This window comes from Oryctolagus cuniculus, chromosome 18, assembly GCF_051225735.1.
Source record: "Oryctolagus cuniculus isolate XC-2025 breed Fujian yellow rabbit chromosome 18, ASM5122573v1, whole genome shotgun sequence".
Taxonomy (NCBI): Eukaryota; Metazoa; Chordata; class Mammalia; order Lagomorpha; family Leporidae; genus Oryctolagus; species Oryctolagus cuniculus.
In genome coordinates, this window is record NC_142884.1 from 40,528,834 (window position 1) to 40,544,673 (window position 15,840).

Genomic DNA, 15,840 nt, shown 5'->3' on the forward strand with positions numbered 1-15,840 from the left:
CAATTGCTGAAACAGCACACTACAAAGCAACTTACTGCATTGGACATCTTTCCCCTCTTTAGTTGTAGATACTTTAAAACTCCTCTTTTAAGGATCTAGAAATTGCTCAGAGCATAGCTTCTTAAAATTTAACTGGCGGCTGAGTCACTGGGGATCTTGTGAGAATGCAGACTCTAATTTGAAGGGTGGAGGATGCGGTGGAATTCTGCATCCTAACCTGCTCTCAGGTGATGCCTTTGATGCTGGTACACAAGCACATCTTGTAAAAAAAGGATTTTGTTTATTTGAGAGGCAGAGTTATAGTCAGAGAGAGGGATAGACAGAGAGACAGAGGTCTTCCATCCGCTGCCTCACTCGTCAAATGGCCCCAATGGCCGGAGCTAGACCGATCTGAAGCCAGGACCCAGGAGCTTCTTCCGGGTCTCCCACGTGGGTGTGGGGGCACAAGCTCTTGAGCCCTCTTCCACTGCTTTCCCAGGCCACAGCAGAGAACTGGATTGGAAGAGGAGCAGCCAGGACTAGAACCGGTGCCCATATGGGATATGCTGGCATCCTAGGTGGAGGCTTTACCTGCTACACCACAGTGCCAGTCGCCACAAGCACAATTTTACACACACACATAGACATGCACACACACACAGACACACGCACACACACCTACCATGGCACCAATACTGGGAAATCAAAATTTCATATTTTACATACAAATATAAGCTTCCTCAAAGAGAGAAAGACACATAAACACTTCATCACTAAGAATTTAAAATGACACATTGTGGTTTGCAGCATCAGAAACAGGAGCCATAATTTAGAGGGAGGGTCAGGAGATGAAATATAAGGGGATAAATTAACGGCACCTTTAAAAATGAGACAGTTCAAGTCCTGTAAAGATAAAGGGAGTTTGAAATCTGAGTTTGTCTTAGCATCAAGGGCATAAAGATCTTTTTGTCTCAGTAAGCTTTGATTGTTTCGTTGTTACGGATAGTTTTCTTGCTTTCTCCCTGGCAACCCCTTGGACTGCTGTTGTTAGTACACACAATCCCGGTCCCAGGCTGCTCCTTACTGCTTCGTTCCCTCTCACTTGGAGAGCCCAGCAAAGCTGAGGCTCAGCTGCTGGTAATTAACTGGGGTAATAAGAGGGTGAGGAACAGGAACTGGGAGAGCCGGCAAATGAGTGCCATCACTGCTCTGAAATGTTTGTGGATTTGTCTGAAAACATGTATCCTGGAAGGGCACGATGATGATCGATGTGACGGGTTGAACTACATCCCCACAAGAAGGAAGTCCTAACTGCTATGGCACGGTTGGAACATCCCCAGGGCCATGTGTTGAGTCCCCTGAGTGGTGCTATTGCGAGGCGTGGGATCTTTAGATGGTGGAACCTAGCGGAAGGTATTTGGATCACTGGAGGCATTCCCTAGAGAGGAAGTTCTGGTGACGGGGTGCTTGTAAAAGCCTGAGTTTGGGCCCAGCCATGCTCTATTTCCTAATTTGCTGTGTGGTCCTTCTGCACCTGCTCTACCCTCTGCACCTGCCATGGGCCTCTTGACGGAGTCAAAACCTGTGCTGTGCCAATTGGACTTTGAACCTTCAAAACCATGAGTCAAAATAAACTTTTTCTGTTAATAAAGTTAGTTGCCTTAGGTATTTTGTTGCAAAGCTAACACATCCTACTACCCCAGAAACTGACCTTGATTGGAAATGAGTTTCATAGGGTGGACTCCTTTTTAATTTTTTTTGTGTGTTTTATTTAATAGATGTGAATTTCCAAAGTACAACTTTTGTATTGTTGTGGCTCCCCACCCCCAACCTCCCTCCCTCCCACGGCCCTCCCATCTCCCACTCCCTCTCCCATCCTGCCCTTCATCAAGTTTCATTTTCTTTTTTTTTTTTTTATTTTTTTTGACAGGCAGAGTGGACAGTGAGAGAGAGAGACAGAGAGAAAGGTCTTCCTTTTCCGTTGGTTCACCCCCCAATGGCCGCTGCAGCTGGCACGCTGTGGCCGGTGCACCGCGCTGATCTGAAGCCAGGAGCCAGGAGCTTCTCCTGGTCCCCCATGCAGGTACAGGGCCCAAGCACTTGGGCCATCCTCCACTGCACTCCCAGGCCACAGCAGAGAGCTGGACAGGAAGAAGAGTAACCGGGACAGAATCCGGTGCCCTGACCAGGAATAGAAGCTGAGGTGCCAGCGCTGCAGGTGGAGGATTAGCCTATTGAGCCACGGCGAAGGCAAGTTTCATTTTCAATTATCTTATATACAGAAGATCCACTTAGTATATACTAAACAAAGGATTCAACAGACTGTGCCCACTCATAGTGTGGGCTCCTAATTCAATCCACTGGTGCCCTTATAAGAAGAAGGTCTGTGGAGTCAGACACACACGGAGAACACCATGCGATGATGAAGGTGGAGTTTGGAGGTATGCAACAGCAAGCCAGGGAATGCCCAAGACTTCCAGCAGACTCCCAGAAGCTCAGAAGAGGTAAGGAAGGAATCCCTGCAGATTCAGCGGGAGCATGGCCTCAGACTCCTAGTGTCCAGACTATGAGATGCCAAGTTTGTGAGGTTTTCAGCCATAGGGTTGTGGCAGCTTTCTACAACAGGCCTGGCAAACAATACAATGAGGTTATCTTTTTACCATGGACAGACTCCTAGGTCTGCCTCCCAAGCCCATCACCCACACAGAGTATGGACAAGCAGCCAAAGGGAAGAGAGGAAATGCACATGTGAGCAGTGGCAACAAGCTACCCTCCCACCTCTTTTGAAGGAGCCAGTGAGCCTGGCAAGAGCCCATCTCCAATGCACCCACTGCTCTGACAGCTGGCCAGGCCTGAAGGGGAAGACAGTTGCAGAACTGTACTTGGCTTTGAACCATAATTGGACATCCAGTGCCACAGGGTCCTTCATCAAGTGCCCAGCTTTCACATGAACAGTTCAATGAGGACCCCGGGTGGGGGGTTGAGAGAGAGAGAGGATGAGTATTGGGGACCCTGGGGCAGCAGAGCCTCAGCTGGAGATTCCTGTACTGGATGTGAGACCCTAAGGGCCCATCCTTCTCTGGAAGTCCCAAGTCCTCTGACCAACTGACATTTCATGCCTTTATGCTCTTACAAATGCAGTGAAGTCCCGGGATCCTCTAAGGTAAAGGCAATTTCAAATCCCATCCCCAAGCCTCTGAGAGGTCAGAATTCAATTCCATGTTGGTTTACCCCATCACCTGTTATCACATCCATCCCGCCATGTGAGCTGCTTCAGGAGACAATGATCCCAGCACAGGCTCGTTCGCTCGCTCCCACTCCAGGAATCAAGCTTCCTGCTACTCAGACTCCTCAACAAATGTGGACACCACCCATGGCTCGACGCACACACACTGCACCATAGGCATCTCGCTCTGATGCTCACAGCCTCCGGCACCCAGATAGAGCCCTCACTTCCACGTAGACAGATGCTCACAGGCACAATCATATACACCTGGCCCCAGTTCAGAGAGACAGGACACACACGCCACACCTGTGCTCTCCAAGACACAGAGAGTGTGTCTCTCACTCTCACTCTTGCTCTCAGTCTCTCTCAAACACACACAGTACTCAGCAGCTCCCAGCACTGGTCCTTGAAGCAGCTGGGCAGGATGAGGCTGCTCTTAGTCGATGTCCTCAGACAACAGACTAAACCAATGCCTGCCACAAATAAAATGATTGCAAACCAATTTCTGTAGTGTGAGGTTTTACTAAGTAATAAAAAAAAAGGTTCACTTATTTATTTGAAAAGCATAGAGAGGAAAGGGAGGGGGGAAAGGGAAGAGAGAGAGAGAGAGAGAGAGAGAGAGAGAGAATATGTTTCATCTGCAGCTTCACTCCCTAAGTGGCCGCAACAAACAGCCAGATCTGGTCTAGGCCAAAGCTAGGAGCCAGGAAATCCATCCTGGTCTCCCACAAGAGTGGCAGGGGCCAAGTATTTGGGCCTCTTCTGCTGCCTCCCCAGGTACCTTAGCAGGGAGCAGGACTGGAAAAAGAAGGGACAATACAGGTCACTCTCTTCAGGTGCTCACCCTTCTGGAAAGCCGTGGAGACCTGCCCTCCCTTCTGAATCCCACGGCACCCGATGTGCCTACCATTCCTTGGGTGGTGAAAACTGGGAGCAGAGACACAGGCCCTCCCACCACAAAAGCCAGCCAGAGGTGGAGAGCAGACCAGGGGAGTGAGGCCAAGGCAGAGAACTAGCCAGGGAGAAAGGGAGCAGGAAGCAGAGCAGTTAGAGACACTCCCAGGAATCGGACACGCACAGCCACCCGGCCAGGTACAGGCCCTGGCACACAAAGGGTGTGAAAATCAGAGCAACAGACACCTGGAGAGGCTGCCACCAGCTAAAGTGGAAGGAAAAATAGCACTCAGCGCCCTTCCCCCTCCGCAGTGTGGCTTTCCTGGAGTCACACTGCCCTCTAGTGGATGTTCGGAAACGGCTGCGGGAAAGCCCGGCCAAGGCCGCGCTGAGAACTATTCTGAGACAGCCTGGAAGACCACCAGTGACTTTTCACCTAAGAGCCTGTTTAGAGGAGCAAAAACAAGTAAGAGTGCAAATATATGCAGGGCAGCAGAAGGGAGGAATGTTGGTAGGATTTTTTTTGTCTTCTTTGGGGGGTGGGGAGGAGAGGAAAGGGCACAAAGCAAACACATCTGTGCAATCAGAATGCTGGGCACACAAGTCTGTATGCTTCTGTAATATGTTTAATTCAAAACTAAAATCATTGATAAAAATTACAGCATAAAAACTTGAGGAACTCCGGCTAACGTCACTAAAATACTATCTTAAGAGTGAACTGATCCCAGGGCCGGCGCTGTGGTTCACTTGGTTAATCCTCCGCCTGCGGTGCTGGTATTCCATATGGGTGCCAGGTTCTAGTCCTCTTCCAGTCCAGCTCTTGGCTATGGCCCAGGAGGGCAGTGGAGGATGGCCCAAGTGCTTGGGTCCCTGCACCCTCATGGGAGACCAGGAGGAAGCACCTGGCTCCTGGCTTCGGATTGGTGCAGTGCCGGCATGGCAACCATTTGGGGAGTGAACCAATGGAAGAAAGACCTTTCTCTCTGCTCTCTCTCTCAATGTCTATAACTCTATCTGTCAAATAAATAAATAAATAAATAATAAATAGTGAACTGATCCTGAGAAAAGATTGTGGGATATGGGCTGACATTGTGGTGTAGTGGGTTAAGCGGCCACCTGCAATGCTAGCATCCCATGTAGGGTGCTGGTTCCTGTCCTGGCTCTTGTATATTTCCTTCTTTCTTTCTTTCTTTTTTTTTTTTTTTTTTTTTTTTTTGGACATGCAGAGTGGACAGTGAGAGAGAGAGACAGAGTGAAAGGTCTTCCTTTTTGCCGTTGGTTCACCCCCCAATGGCTGCCGCGGCCAGCGCGCTGCGGCCGGCGCACCGCACTGATCCAATGGCAGGAGCCAGGTACTTCTCCTGGTCTCCCATGGGGTGCAGGGCCCAAGTACTTGGGCCATCCTCCGCTGCCTTCCCGGACCACAGCAGAGAGCTGGCCTGGAAGAGGGGCAACCGGGACAGGATCCGGTGCCCCGACCATGACTAGAACCTGGTGTGCCGGCGCCGCCAGGCGGAGGATTAGCCTAGTAAGCCGCAGCGCCAGTGACTCTTGTATATTTCTAGCTCTAACATGAAGAGAGAATTCCCCAGAAAGCTCACTGGTTCAGGAAGAAGGGGAGGCCTGGGAAAGCCTAGATTCAACCTTCACCTTGATGGGCCAATTCCCGGCCACCCTGCAGGACATGAGACTGTGTGAGCATTGTTCTTAGTCACAGGGTTTCGAGGTGGTTGTTCACAGCAGTGTTGTAGCTGTTACTAACTGACTCCCTTCCTTTCTTCCTTGCCTGAGTACAGGAAAAAAAACCAAACCTCGTATGGCTGTCAGTTTCTCCCAGCCCTCACTCAACAACACAATTTCCCCACATGCCAAGCTATGCTGCAGCAGTGGGCAGACACCAGCTGTGTGTCCTGTAACCCAGCGCTGCTCCAACACCATCTACCTGGACACAAGTCACATGCACAGCCTGAGAGCTCAGTCCCCCAGGCACCTCCCACCTTTAGACGCTGGAGATTCAGATGCCCAGGTAGTGACCTGTGCTCCTGACCAACCAGCTGTAAACCAGGGCTCCCACCCCTCTCCTCAGCGGTGATTAATTGGCTACGGCAGCTCACAGAACAGGGAAGCATTTTCTGTTTGCTTATAAAGGACATAACAAATGATGTGCATGGAGTTGTAGTGCAGCCGGTTAACCTGCCACTTGAGATGCCCACATCCCACAAAGGAGTGCTGGTTCAAGTCCTGGCTGCTCTGCTTCCAATCCAGCTCCCTGCTGATGCACCTGGGAAAGCAGTAGAAGATGATCCAAGGGCTTGGGTTCCTGCTACCTATGTGGGAGACCTGGATGAAATTCCTGGCTCCTGGCTTCAGCCTGGCCCAGCTCCGACTATTGTGGCCATGTGGGGAGTGAGCCCTCAGATGGAAGATCGCTCTTTCTCTGTGTCTTTCTCCTTCTCTGTGTCACTCTGTGTTTCAAATAAACACAGAGTGTTTAAAAAGTGTTAAAAAGAAGTGGGTAGGATGAGGTATGGGGGAGGGGTGCAGAGCTTCCATGCCTGCTCAGAGCCCAGCACCCTCCAGGAACCTCCATGTGTTTGGCTGTCCACAAGCTCTTCAAACCCTGTCATTTTGGGTTTCTAAGGAAGCTTCATCACATAAATATGACTGGTCAAATCACTGGCCAATGATGATCAACTCAACCTCAGCTCCTCTCCCCTCCCTAGAGGCTCAGCAGATGGGGCTGAGAGTTGCAACCTCTAATCCTGCCTTGGTCTTTCCAGTGAACACAGCCCCATCCTGAAACTACCAAGGAGCTGCTAGCCACCAGTCAGCTTCTTAGCTACAAAAAGACACTGCGACTTTGTAGAGTCCAAGGATTTTGAAAACTGGATCCGTATTTTACAGTATCACACACTTCCTTTCTGCCACTCCTGCCTCTTGTTGTCATATACAGCCCACATGTTGTTAAGTTGATCTTCAAGATCAACCCTGACTGTGCCATGTTCCTGCTCAAAATTCCCTAGAAATCCAATCGCCTGGCCTGACCCATAGAGCATAGCATGGACTGGATCCATCAACCCAGCTGCCAATGTTCTCTCACAAACAAGCCACTGTCTGTGTGATCCAAGCAGACCACTCACTCACATTCCTACATCACATCTTTGCTGACCCCAGACCTCCTGTCTGAAATGCCCTCCCCAGTCTAGCTGAGTCCTAGACAAGCTCCAGGGCTCTACTAAAGTCCTGCCCCTTCTGAAGGTGCATCTTTTGGAAGTGGACGGCACATACTCTTCCCCACCCAGCACCCTGCTCCCTCTTCTTCTTGTTCCGCATCTGATTTTCCCTGGGGACTCCACCCTTGCACTATCAGTGGGTCATAGACCATCTTCTCAAAACCAAGGGCAGGTCATGGCCAAAGTGTAGACAATCTGAGAGGGAACTCTACCTCCCTGGACAGCCATTGGTTCAGCTATGGGTGTAGGGCTTGATCAGAGCCAAAGAGAGCCTGGAACTTTCGCTGGAGGTGTTGGGAAAGAAAAATCCTCTTTTGTCCGGAAACCAGAATCTGGAGCTTCTGTGGCCACGTGTTATGGGGACCTGCCCAGAAAATGTCACTGGAGCAGAGGAAAGCAGAGCCAGGAAGGGACAAGCAGGTTCCTGGTGACATCTTGGAGCTCCACATGAAGCAAACTCAGCCTCTGGTCTTTCCAGCTTAAGAACCAGTGAATTTCTCTTTTGTCACTGGATCCCTGTCACCCACAGCTAAGGCAGACCCTCCTGGCACAGCAAGGCAGCCATGTGCATAGGAATCTTTCCACCCTTCAGGCACCAAACCCCACTTGGATCGAAACCACCAAAAGCCTGAACAACTTGGAAAGGAAAACTAAGCTGCTTCTGAGAGAATGCCCATCCTTCTCCTGTGGGTCTGCCGCTCTTTGGCCAGGAAGCTGCAGGGACTTTACCCCCTAATTTATATCCATGTGCAGTCCCCATCATGCCAGTGCCTATCACAGAGACCCATGCACAAGATAGATTCAAAAAACTGCTGATAGACTGGGCTTCATACTGCAAGGAAACCCAGCCAATACGTTTGGTTTGATGTGGTGCGGTTTTTGTAAGTGAAGCAGACTCATTCTGGTTTTCAAAATATTTGGAGGTCATCTCTGATACCTTAGAAACCACTTGTCAGATCCACACTGCGGGGTAAGTTTCTTGCTGCTCCTGGCTGTGCCTCGTACACACACACACACACAGAGAGAGAGAGAGAGGAGAGAGAGAGGAGAGAGAGAGGAGAGAGAGAGGCTTTTTCCTAGGCTCTCCCCTTCCTCCTGTGTCAACACACCAAGAGTTTTCAGGAATCCCCGCCCAACGAAACGCATGAATCAAATTAGCTGGTTGATAATTCTGATTCTCCCAGCTACTTTTCCATTTCAATGTCTTTGCTGTTTTCTTCCAACACAATTCTTGCTGTTGCTGTCACCTTGGTTCCACTTTGGAAGTGAGAATCACTTCAGGTATAGCTCTGTTTTCCACTGCATCCCAGTAAGGACCACCTCATTGCCCCTTCCCTTGTCACGACTGCACCAGCCCTGGGACTGTGGGAGCAGGGCTGCTGGTGCTTGGATTTGTGTTTGTCTGTGGCTCTGAAAGATGGGGCAAGAACCTCTGTGCCAGCCCTTCACGCCCAGTGCCCTCAACCCAGGCAGCTTGTATTAGTCAGCTTCCCATTACTGCAATAAAATATCTGAGGCAATTAAGTTTATAAACAGAAAAGGTTTATTTGGCTCAAGCGTTTTAGCAGAGCAAGTCCAAGATCAGACACTCCATGGGTCTGGCCCTTGCTGAAGGTGATGGACTGCATTAGTGCAGCAAACATAGAGGAAGGGTCACATGGGCAGTCAGGAAGCAGAGAGAGTAGTTGCATTGAAACTCAGTCTTTTAACTTCCTACTGCGGTCAAGACCTAAGGGCTAATGATGTAAGAGCCTCCCACTAGGCCTCTCCCCCTAAACATTCCACCTCTGCTCAAACATCACCTCTGAGAACCCTAGCTTCAGCACACGGACCTTTGGAGGATAGTCAGTATGCAAACAATGTGTGAACCATAGCACAGTGCAAGCTCATGGGGGAATGAGAGTCTTCCTCAGTGGGTGCTCCCAGACTGTCCTTGCCCCCCAATTCCAATGACCCCAAGAAACTAATGACCTGCCCCACCCTTTTCAGAAGCAGCAAAGGAAGCAGAATCTCAGTGTCCCCCAGGCCTCCCAGGTCTGTTGGAATTGAGTAAGATGCAGATAGCCAGCTTTTCTTTAGAATTTCAAGATTTTATCAGCTTCAGTTCCAAGGGCTTCAGCAGTTCTCTTCTGAGCTCTTCAAATCTGTGATTGTATATCTTAGACCAACGGGGCTGGGTCCTCAGGTGGGGAACATTCCCTGAGAGCCTCAAGCTCCATAGTGGGCCCAGCTCAAGGAAGAATCGTCGTAGGGGAGGATGTGTGGCCAGAGTGATCTGCAAGAGCTTTCTTAAAAACAGGAAGATTAAATAAAAACAACAGGGCAGAGAGAACAGAGGGAAAAGTCAAAGAAACACAGGAGGGCCAGCGCTGTGGTGCAGCGGGCTAATGCCCTGGCCTGAAGCGCCGGCATCCTATATGGGCACCGGTTCTAGTCCCAGCTGCTCCACTTCCAATCCAGCTCTCACCTATGGCCTGGGAAAGCAGTAAGAAGATGGCCCTAGTCCTTGGGCCCCTGCACCCACGTGAGAGACCTGGAAGAAGCTCCCGGCTCCTGGCTTCAGATCAGCACAGCTTTGGCCTTTGCGGCCAATTGGGGAGTGAACTATCGGATGAAAGACCTCTCTCTCTCTCTCTTCTCTCTCTGTATAATTCTGAGTTTCAAATAAAAAATAAAAATAAAAAAAGAAACACAGGAAAAAAAAAAACTTGAATCACCAGTAAATTAGACCTTGAACAATGCAAGTTTCTAAACAAATCATATATTCTCAACACTGTATCTAAAAACTTCTTTTAGAAAAAAAAAAAAAGAACCCTTGAGCATGTATAGGTTTCAGTGGTGAAGCAAATGTATTTAAAAAATAGGTAGGCTTGAGGAGAGTTTGAGTTTTCTCAATTTTGCAAAAGGAATGATGGAAAGAATTGGAAGTCATCTATCTTGCTTCTCCTTATTTCCAACACATTATTGAACCAAAGCAAACAAAACTATCTGTAACAGAATTCCACTAGAAAAAAATTGCTGCTTTAAGATTTATTTATTGATTCAAAAGGCTGAGCTACAGAGAAAGAGAGATCTTCCATCTGCTGTTTTAATCCCCAGATGGTTACAACACCCCAGCCAGGCCTGAGCCAGGTTAAAATCAGGAGCCAGAAATACCATCCGTGTCTCCACGACTCAACTGGCTGAGCCACAATGCAGACCCCCGAACAATTTATTTTAATATTATTTATCTACAAGTAATGAGAAGTCTTTTCTTGCTAAAAATCTGCTGGACCTCCCTCACAAGAAAGAGACCAAGGCCAATAGGAAGTCCCGCTCCCTTCTGAGACTCCCACTAGTTTAAATCTTGTCTACAGGACTGAGGGTGAGGACATATCAGTCATTTGGCACAAAGCAAAACTCACACACACACAACTCTAAGCAGAAATAAACAGTACAGCACTGGAGTACTTACAGGCAGGTAGCATGGGGTAGAGGTGGTCAGCAAGGACTTGCCTGTGGGGGCTGCCCAGCCTCATACAACTTGTCCAGTCCTGCTGAGCCTCAGTTCCCTCATACAGCGAGGGGAATGGACCCTACTTCCCAGGGTCTTTCTCATTGAAACTTCACATTAAGTTGGGGATAACCTGCATAGCCAGGTAGAATTATGGAAAACTTAATTCAGTCACTGGGTTCAAAGGAACAGTGAGAACCAGAATAGATGGGATAAGATGATGCTACAATCAAAGTGAAATCCCTGGTTCTCAACTCATCGTCCAGGCCTTTCCATGGATTGCTGCCTTAGCAGAAAGTGTAGGTCACTGGCTGATGGGGGCAGATTCCCTCACATCTCCTGTGTCATGGTTCCCTGTCGCTGAGCCCCTAAGACTAACGCTTTGCTCATGGGTCTTTGGAAAATACTTTGTATAGAACACTCTTTATTGCATTTAAAGGGCTTCCAGGAATCCTGTATTTCAGGTCATGTCTTGTACTTAATGACTCTGTCCTTTATTGATTTATCAAGATAGCTTAAATGTTCTACATTCAGCTTGTAGGTTTTTTTTAATAAATTACAAAAATTCAGAAGTGAGAGTTCTTTTTATAACTTCACGGGGAGTCCTGTGTTTTATTTGCTAGTCTAGAGCTTTCCCTTTCCTCAGTGTTTTGCCCTCTTTGGCCAACGTAGGCCTTGGCCCATGACAATGTACCTGACATTGAGGGAGACATTCATGCACACCTCATGTGACCTTCACAAGGGCCCTAGGAGAGAGTGGCAACAGTTCTCATTGTGCCAGTAAAACACTAGGCACAGAGTGAAGAACTTGCCCAACACCATGCAACATCAAGTCCTGATGTCAGGCATCACAGGCACACAGCCAGAGGGTAGATCCAGGAACCCACGTTGCCTCAACCGAGTGGATGCTTAATCCAAGGCAGTGAAGCAACAAATCCAGTTTTAAGACTGCACAAAAGTGAGGGCCATCTCTCTTGGCTCTTAAGGCTTTTTTTTAAAGATTTATCTATTTATTCGAAAGTCAGTCAGAGTTACACACACACACACACACACACACACAGAGAGAGAGGTCTTCCATCTGATGGTTCGCTCTCCAATTGGCCACAATGGCTGGGGCTGCGCCGATCCAAAGCCAGGAGCCAGGAGCTTCTTCTGGGTCTCCCACTTGTGTGCAGGGGCCCAAGGACTTGGGCCATCTTCTTACTGCTTTCCCAGGCCATAGCAGAGAGCTGGATCGGAAGTGGAGCAGCCAGGTCTCGAACCAGCGCTCATATGGGATGCTGGCACTTCAGGCCAGGACATTAACCCACTGCACCACAGCGCTGGACCTGGCTCTTAAGGTTTTGACTTGACAAATTCCTTTCAGGCCCCATACTTAGTTCTTGGGGTGCTGGTGAGGGTGAGCTGGCCAGGAGATACAGCGGGAATGGGAATGAGGCATGACACCCACTAGAGTTAGGGACAGAATCAAGAGAAAAGGGTAAGAAAGAGGTAAACCAGCAGAGCTCTGTACCACAGACAAGTATTAGGGGCAGGAGAAAAAGAGAAACTGTCAGTTCATAGGACTGGAGTGACCTGGGTGTGTGAAGCTATTTCCAGGTACAGCCAGGCATAGTGCCCTGGGCTTGCACAAGTTTTGAGGCCCATGAGAATATTTTAATTTTCTTTTAAATACAGAATAAAAAATGAATCTAGTATTAATGAATGTGTCATAGTGAATCCTGCCTGGATTATATTCATCTTTATATCATTCAATCATAAAATTTAATTTATAATATTTTTATGGAGAAAGAAGTCCATGAAGGCAGAAGTGGTCCCGCCCCAGGAGGAGAGTGTGTACCTCACCCTCACACAAAGCTGTTGCTGGGGCTGACTGCCTTGACTGGTGTCTGGGGGTGCAGGTAATCACTGCTATGCTGCACTTTATAAAGTGCATTCTAGCGCTTCCTTGAGTTTTCTCAGAGGCCCCTCCCACCCCAATTTTGCTTCTACCAGGAAGCATCTGCAAGACAAAGCAGACTCCCTTATCTCACCCATCATGGAATGAGAACTGGCCAGTGTAGCCAGGGGATGAGGAGAGAGGAAGAGGACTGAGGAGATAAGGCAGGCGCTGGCAGAGAGGGAGGATCGTGCTGGGGGTGCAGGAATTCTGCAAGTTACATGTCTCTCTCCCGTCACGGAGGATGCACTGAGCTGGAGCAACCTGCCCCTGCCAGTGCCTACTCTCCTTCTGCAGCTACCGGGGCTTGCATAAGGGCTAGAGTGAAAGGCTCTACAATAGTAAACACAGGCACACACCAACAGTTAAGTGAAAAGGACTTTTTTGCAGTCTTGGGAATGTAATTGGGGAGACATGGGTTCAGAAAGCTTTGAAGAAGAGGTGTTGGGAGAACAGGAGGAAATATGGGAGTTTATATGTTGAGAAGGAATAGGAGCTACAGAACAGATGGAGAATAATGCAAAAGATTTTGCTATGCATGGAACAGGATTTTAGTCCCCAGCTCATTCAGATGTTTAAACCCCAAAGTCTTATGATAATGGTTCATGGGTTAATGTTAGTGATTTCTGGATTAGGGGTAGAGGCTTGATGCAGTTATAGTGTCTGGGAGGTGGGCCCATTGGGAAATGTTTAGGTCACTAGGGGTGTGCCCCTGAGAAGTAGTTCTCCCAAGAGGATTGATCATAAATTCTGAGTTGGGTCTAGCTGCTCTCTCTGCTTCCTGGATCACCATGTGATCCTCCCTCCACCATCTTCCAGCCTCATCAGATACCAGAACAATTGGAGTTACCCAATCTTGGACTGTGAACCTCCAAACCTGCAAGCTGAAATTAACTTTCTTCCTTCAGAAGCAGTTTCTCTTGGGTATTTTAGCTAAAGTAATTCAAATGTAAAACAGAATGGAAATGTCCATAAAACAAGAGCCCAATAACCTCTGGATTTATATCTTGAGCCTCTGAGTACAATATAGTTGTTCCTTTAGGTTGTTCCAGATCCCTGAAGTTCACATTTCATAAATAACTGGAGCCTGCTTCTTACAGCCCCCTAACTCCACTTTGCTTTCAATGTAACTTTTATTGTAATTTTCCTTTATTTTCACAACACACAGACAAACATACAATATACATATACATGTAGGCACACTCATTCTCACACATACATAGATCACACACATAGAAAGGAAAGGATTAGAAACAATGAAATATAGAAACAAGTAATAACATGGCTGGCGTTATGGCACAGTGGATTAAGCTACTGCTTGCAATGTTGGCATCTCATATCACAGTGCTTGTTCAAGTCCTAACCACTCCTCTTCTGATCTAACTTCTTGTTGATGTGCCTGGGAAGGCAGCCGAGGATAGCCCAAGTGCTCCCACCCATCTGGGAGAACCGGACAGAGTTTCTGGCTTGGATTTGGCCCAGCCATGGCCATTTCAGTGATTTGTGGAGTAAACAAGCACAGGGAAGATCTCTCTCTCTCTCACTATTTGCTTCTCTCTCTGTTGCTTTTCCTTTCAAAAAATAATTAAATATTTTGCAAAAAATAAACAAGTAAAAACGTAATAGTCTTTCACTGGGGAGTGACAATTTTATAGGATTCTCTAGACCAAAAGCTAAAGAAATTTAAAAATGGAATAGCAGAGCATAGAGGCATCAGAGGGCTCATCTACTCTGCCTTACTCATTTTTCTGACAGGATCACACATTGGCAGTCGAAGGTGCAATCTTCAATGATGACACTGCTGGCACTGGTCATCAATAAGAGAAGTTTTCTCAAAGACAATGAGTGCAGCATCTATGTGCTCATATATCCTACCACACACAGTAAGGAACGTGCCAGCCCGCGTGTGAGAATCCCTCCCTGCTCCACTCAGACCCCACCTTGCTGTACACAAACTATCAGAAGGAATCTTCCCAAGAATGCAGGGAAACAAGGAAAAGAAATCAAGCAGCTTTCACCCAAAGCTCTGAGTAAAAGTATCAATCCCATTTCAAACGTGTAGATTCCTGGAAAGTAATCACAGAATTCAGAAAAGACGTGTAACATATGCATTGTGGGTGGATAACACACCCCTTCCTGGTACAATCTGAGGAACATCAAGAAGACCTCCATGTTCCCCGAGGATGCCTGAGCTTCCGTGATTATCTATTTCTTTTTCCTGGAAACTGTCTCTTCCAGACATGCTCCTGTAAATGAAAACGCTTCTAAGAGCTCCCAGGAGCACAGGGCAATGCCTTTCATAGGGAGCACAAATACATGATAAAGGGCCTACCTCTGCAATCTTAACAGTGGTTGAAGAAACAGAGGATGTTTAACCTGGGGGACGAGAAAGAGCTAGCCCCCTACGATGAGAACTGGTTCTACACGCGAGCCGCGTCCACAGCGCGGCACCTGTACCTGCGGGGCGGTGCTAGCGTCGGCTCCATGACCAAGATCTACGGGGGCCGGCAGAGGAACGGCGTCATGCCCAGCCACTTCAGCCGCGGCTCCAAGAGCGTGGCCCGCCGGGTCCTGCAGGCCCTGGAGGGGCTGAAGATGGTGGAAAAGGACCAGGACGGGGGCCGCAAACTGACACCTCAGGGACAAAGAGATCTGGACAGAATCGCTGGACAGGCAGCTGCCAACAAGAAACATTAGAACAAGTGATGCTGGGTCAATAAATTGCCTCATTCGTTAAAAAAAAAAAAAAAGAAAGAAAAGAAAGAAAGAAAGACTCTCCTTTGACCAAACTTGAATCAGGCTCCTCTGAGTTTTGTTTTTTGTTTTGTTTTGTTTTTTTGACAGACAGAGTAGACAGTGAGAGAGAGAGACAGAGAGAAAGGTCTTCCTTTGCCGTTGGTTCACCCTCCAATGGCCCAATGGCCGCGGCGGCCAGCGCGCTATGGCCGGCGCACAGTGCTGATCTGATGGCAGGAGCCAAGTACTTCTCCTGGTCTCCCATGGGGTGCAGGGCCCAAGCACTTGGGCCATCCTCCACTGCACTTCCTGGCCACAGCAGAGAGCTGGCCTGGAAGAG

At 48.3% G+C, this 15,840-nt stretch overlaps 1 pseudogene; it reads left to right on the forward strand.

Annotated features, from left to right (window-relative positions):
- Positions 1-15,131: 15,131 nt before the first annotated feature.
- On the forward strand, positions 15,132-15,461 carry LOC149120940 (small ribosomal subunit protein eS19 pseudogene; annotated as a pseudogene).
- Positions 15,462-15,840: the final 379 nt, after the last annotated feature.